Source organism: Myotis brandtii, unplaced genomic scaffold (assembly GCF_000412655.1).
Source record: "Myotis brandtii unplaced genomic scaffold, ASM41265v1 scaffold980, whole genome shotgun sequence".
Lineage (NCBI taxonomy): Eukaryota > Metazoa > Chordata > Mammalia > Chiroptera > Vespertilionidae > Myotis > Myotis brandtii.
Window position 1 is genome coordinate 235,466 of NW_005372075.1, and position 5,805 is coordinate 241,270.

The 5,805-nt window shown below is 48.2% G+C and overlaps 1 protein-coding gene across 1 annotated transcript in view; it reads right to left on the bottom strand.

The window, feature by feature from the left end:
* The window catches only part of LOC102252392 (zinc finger protein RFP), a 36,976-nt gene extending 33,310 nt beyond the window's left edge, over positions 1 to 3,666 (bottom strand). Inside the window, exon 1 of the mRNA XM_014533438.1 lies at positions 3,376 to 3,666. The gene's annotated coding sequence lies outside the window, so the exon portion shown is untranslated. The remainder of the gene's footprint in view (positions 1 to 3,375) is intronic.
* Positions 3,667 to 5,805: the final 2,139 nt, after the last annotated feature.

A 5,805-nucleotide genomic window follows, 5' to 3' on the forward strand; every position in this document is an offset into this window, starting at 1 on the left:
GAGGGAGAGAAAGATAGAAACATCAATGATGAAAGAGAATCATTGATCAGCTGCCTCCTGCATGCCCCCTACTGGGATCAAGCCCACAACTTGGACATGTGCCCTTGACCAGAATCGAAGCTGGTACCCTTCAGTCTGCAGGCTGACACTCTAGCCTCTGAGCTAAACCAGCTGGGGCTCTATGGCATTTTTATACATCAATAATGAATTCTCAGAAAGAGAAATTAAACAATCCCATTTACCATTGCAACAAAAAAATTAAGATACTTAAGAATAAACTTAATCAAGGAGTTAAATGTCTTATACTCAGAAAACTACAGACGTTCAAAAAAGAGATAGAGGAAGATATAAGCAAGTGGAAGAAATACCATCTTCATGGATTGGTAGAATTGACATCATTAACATGTCCATACTATCCAAAGCAATCTATAGATTCAACGCAATCATATTAAAATACCAACAGCATATTTCACAGAGCTAGAACAAACATTCCAAAACTTTATGTGGAACCAAAAAGGACCCCAATAGCCACGGCAATCTTGAGAGAAATCACAATACTAGATATCAAGTTATACTACAAGGCCCAATAATCAAAACAGCCTGGTATTGGCACAAGGATAGGCATATAGATTAATTGAACAGAACACAGACCCCCAAAATCAACCCAAGCCAAACTCAATTAATATTTGACAAAGGAGGCAAGAACATACAATGAAGTCAGGACAGTCTCTTCAATAAATGATGCTGGGAAAATTGGACAGATACATGCAAAAAAATGAAACTAAACCACCAACTTACACCATACACAAGAATAAACTCAAAATGGATAAAAGACTTAAATGTAAGTCACGAAACCATAAAAATCTAAAAGAAACCACAGGCAACAAAATCTGAGACATTTCTCATAGCAATATCTTTATGGATATATCTCCTAGGGCAAAGGAAACTAAGGAGAAAATAAACAAATGGGACTACATCAAAATAAAAAGCTTTTGCAGAGCAGAAACCAAAAACAAAACGAAAAGGAAGCCCACTGTATGGGACAACATATTTGGCAATGACACATCTAATAAAGGGCTAATATCCAAAATATATAAGAAACTCATACAGAATAACAAAAGAAAGACAAACAATCCAATTAAAAAATGGGCAAAGGACCTAAATAGACACTTCTCCAAAGTGGACATACAGATGGCCAAGAGACATATGAAAAAACTAGAGCCCTGGTGCGTGAAATTCGTGCACGGGGCGTGGAAGTCCCTCAGCCCAGCCTGTACCCTCTCTAATCCGAGACCCCTCGGGGGATGTCCGACTGCCTCTCGCAATCCGGGACCACTGGCTCCTAACTGCTTGCCTGCCTGTCTACCTGATTGTCCCTAACCCCTCTGCCTGCCTGCCTGATCACCCCTAACCACCTCTGCCTGCCTGCCTGATCACCCCTAACTGCTTCCCTACCTGCCTGATCGCCCCTAACTGCTCCCCGGCTGGCCTGATCGCCCCTAACCGCCTCTGCCTCACCCCGAAACCGGGACCCAGGAATCCCTCCTCCGGTCGGTCACAGGCACCTGAGACCTGGGCTTTCCTCCCTCTGGCAGGTCGCAGGCACCCAGGACCCAGGCTGGCTGCAGCTGCAGCGCATCATGGGAGGGCAGCTTCACCCGGGCCACAGCCACAGGCGCCTGGGACCACGGGGCGGGCGACTTGTCCCTCTCCCGGACCGCAGCCTGGCTGGTCCCCATTCCTCTCTCATGAACTCATTTGTGCCTGGCTGGTCCCCATACCTCTCTCGTGAGCTCATTTGTGCCTGGCTGGTCCCCATTCCTCTCTCCCCAGTGTTGAGTGTCTGAGCCGTTCCAGCATGACGATGTGAGGGCGTGACAACCATTTGCATATTGGCTCTTTGTTATATAGGATGCTCAAAGTCACTGATCATCAGAGAAATGCAAATTAAAACGAAAATGAGGTATCACCTCACACCTATCAGAATGGCTACCATCAACAAATCAACAAATGACAAGTGTTGGCGAGGATGTGTAGAAAGAGAACCTTCGTGCACTGCTGGTGAGAATGCAGACTGGTGTGGCCATTATGGAAAACAGTATGGAGTTTCCTCAAAAAATTAAATATGGAACTGCCATCTGACCCAGTGACCCCACTTCTAGGAATATAGCCTAAATAACCCGAAACACCAATCAGAAAGAATGTAAGCATCCATATGTTCATAGCAGCACAATTTACAATAGCTAAGATCTGGAAACTGCCCAAGTGCCAATCAGTAGATGAATGGACAATAAAAGCTGTAGTACATCTACACCATGGGATACTATGCAGCAGTAAAAAAGAGGGATCTCTTATCCTTTGAAAGAAGGCCACCAGGTTTTATGAAACCTCACACCAGACTGCACTACCCCCCCGACCCTCCTTTCTCCCCCAAACCAACTCCCACACACGCGTCCCTCCCCACCCTGCCGTCTTCCCAGGAACCACCCGGTGATGGTGATTGGTCCCTCACGTGACAGCCCAGGGACTCTTCTCCTGCTCTTCATCCTCATCTGTTCCTCACCCGCTTGCCTGCAGGTACATGTCTTTAAAGCGTGTAGTTTCCTTAAGCCTCGGCCCATCTCACCTCCCAGGGTCTCCTTGCATCTGGCTTCTTGAAACAGTCACCTCCTCTTGCCATCTCCTCACCATGCCGTCCCTCCCACCTGCCCAACTGTCCCTGCAGCGGCTCCACAGCTGTCATCACACTCCAGGCTTTCGCCCTCCTACCATCTCCCCTCAACTCCACAGCCCACACCCTTCTTCCGAGACACCCTGCCTCTGGCCACCTGCTCCCCGCGAGGAAACACATGCCCAGGGGCTTGGGAGGCCCTCCTGGTATCCTAGAGTGGGAGTTGATAAAAAATTTTTTGTTTGTTTAAAGGCCAGTCTGTCCCAGCTACTCAACTCTGCGGTTATAGAAAAGTAACAATAGATACTAGATAATAAACGCACATGGGTATGTTCCGATATAATATATGGATGAAATTTGAATTTTATATAATTTCACACACGTGGAATAACTGTTCTGATTTCCCCACCACTTTAAGATGTAAATCCCTACTTACTTCACAGAACATACAAAACAGGTGGTGGGCCAGCGCTTTTAATGGCATTTGTCAACACCTATGATACATGTTCATTCGCTCTTTTATGGTCTGATTTCAACATCAGAACATAAATCCCAGGAGAGCCTGTTCCCCACCAACTCCCAGAGCCCGGAGCAGGCCTGCAGATGAGACAGGCACCATGCTGGCCCTGGCCATGCAGGGTACGCCCACCGCTTCCCACTGCCCTGTGACTGCTCCGCGGGCACCCTGGCGCTTCCCGGCGTACCTGCAAGAGCTCCTGGGTTGGCTGCTGCTGCTTCTCCTCCAGCTGTGCAATCAGGCTGCTGAGCTGAGAGATGCTGCAGGAGAACTGGGTGATGGCACCATTGATGCTGTTATAGATGGCCAAGTCCAGCTCCTCCAGGCAGGTCAACAGGCGGTACTCCTGCTCCTTCAAGGAGTGATACAACTGCTCAAACTCCCAAATGATCTTCTCCCTCTCCATCTGGGTCAAGCTCTGCGCACACAGGGAGGGGTGGTGAGGCGGGAAGGTTCATTTCCACAGCCCTCCCGTTCCCCCCACCTACCCCTCCGAGGCCTCATCGTTGCCGAAACAAGCAGCTTGGCCTGGCCGAGTAGCTCAGTGGGTGAGAGCCTTGTCCCCGATAGCCAAGGTTGTGGGTTTGATCTCCGGTCAGGGCACATACAAGATTCAAGCAGTGGAACAACAAATCTGCGTCTCTCTCTCTCTAAAAATTATTAAATAAAATGGTTTAAAAAATAAATACATAAAATAAAACAAGTATCTTGTTCACTCAGTTTTTCCCCCAATCTCTACTGACTGAATTACCACAGTGACAATTAAGACAGTCACTGCCCTCAGGGAACTCAGTCAGGAGAGAGTGGGGTTCATGTGATACACGAGTCATGGATGATACGTAACCTTGGGTGAGCCGTGGTGGGAGAAGTTGTACACTCTCCACAGAAGCAGTGCTCACAGCTTCTTGCAGGGTGAATGGAGCTCACCATGTGGTGAAAGACCAGGAGAGCTTTCCAGGCAGAAGACATGGTGCAGGTGCAAGTGGAGAGAGGAACCCATCTGTGTGGATGCAGCACCCTGTGCGCTGCGGGTGGAGGCCAGCACCCCCCTGCGTGGCAGGCTAAGGGCAAGGACTATGCAACGGGGCCGCAGGGCTGCAGGAAGTGACTCGGGCAGATGTGTGCCCTGTGGAGGATGGTCTGGAACATGCAAAACCCAACTTCTGCAGCAACCCTCACATCGACTGCCAGGCTCCCATAGGCCCTCACTGGCATCTGCACCCTCTATCTGACCTTAGAGGTTCACTGGTGCCCGTTTGTCTGCCCAAGTTCCCCTGCCCTTCCTCTCTACCCCACCTCCCACCTAAACAAAGGGTGGGAGCAAATGCCCTTTGTTTACTCCCTTCCAGTAAAGTGTTATTGGGACATAGCCACACCCACATTTACATATTATCTTAGCAACTTCTGAGCTACAACTGCAGAATCCTTGTACCAGGTGACCTGGCCCACAAAGCCAGACTACCTGGCCTTACGGAGAGCTTGTGGACCCATTGAAACCAACTCCTGAGAACACTCCCTCCCTCACCATCCCTCTCACCACCCTGCCTACGCACTCACTGAGCAACACCGTGATGCACAAACACCCTCGTTTGTAAGTCCATTTTAAGCTCAGAACTCTCCTCAGCTGGATAAATCTTCCCAAGACAAACAAACAAACACAACCTCAGAAATGGGAAATTAAGAGACTTTGAAGATCAACTAATTTGGTACTTCTCAAAGGGGATGCGATCGGCACTCTGGTGTGTGTGTGGGGGGGCAATTCTGCTTGGCCTGGGACGGTTTCTACATTGCAGGACACTCCGCATCTCTGCCCCACCCTCCCAATCACAAAGGCAGTGACAACCAAGGAAACACACATTGGGAGGAAGAGAGAGGGGGGCATTGCTGAAGAACAAGTCTAGCCTAGCCTACCCATTTCACATATGAGAAAACTGAGGCCTCAAGAGGTTGTACTACTCTCTCCAACTAGCCAATTGTCTAGTGTCAGAGCCAAGAAGCATGTCCAGATACCCTATCAGAGAAGGGCTGTCTCCCTCTGACAATCCTTCCAGAGGACAGGATTATGTGTGTAATAACTTGACTCCACTCAGGCTCACTAGAAGATTCTCCAACCATCAGACCTATTCTCAAGCAAAGGGAGCTGAGGTCTCAGAGGATTCTGTGGTGGCATCTACAGGCACATGGGAATCAGTTCTCTACCCAAAAGTTCTCGCTACACCCTGGCCAGGAGGTGATAGACACTAATTACTAACAGTTTGCTTCTCACATGCAAATGCCTGTAATGGGTGGGAATTTTTAACATTTTATATATTGTTTAAAAAATGCTTAAAAACATAAATGGTGGATTTGTAAGTATCTACACTAATAAGAGACAAACATGCAAATTGACCGTACCTTTGCTATGCCTTAAGCCACGCCCACCGGCCAATCAGAGCGACTATATGCAAATTAACCCAACCAAGATGGTGGCCATGGCCACGAAGCTGGAATGAGCAGAAGGCTTGGTTGCTCCAGTGATGGAACCAAGCTTCCGGCCGGCTGTAGCCTCCGCAAAAGGCAACAAAGTTTCAATTATAGAAGGTAAATAAATCCCAGAATAAAAAAAGAAAAAGAAGAA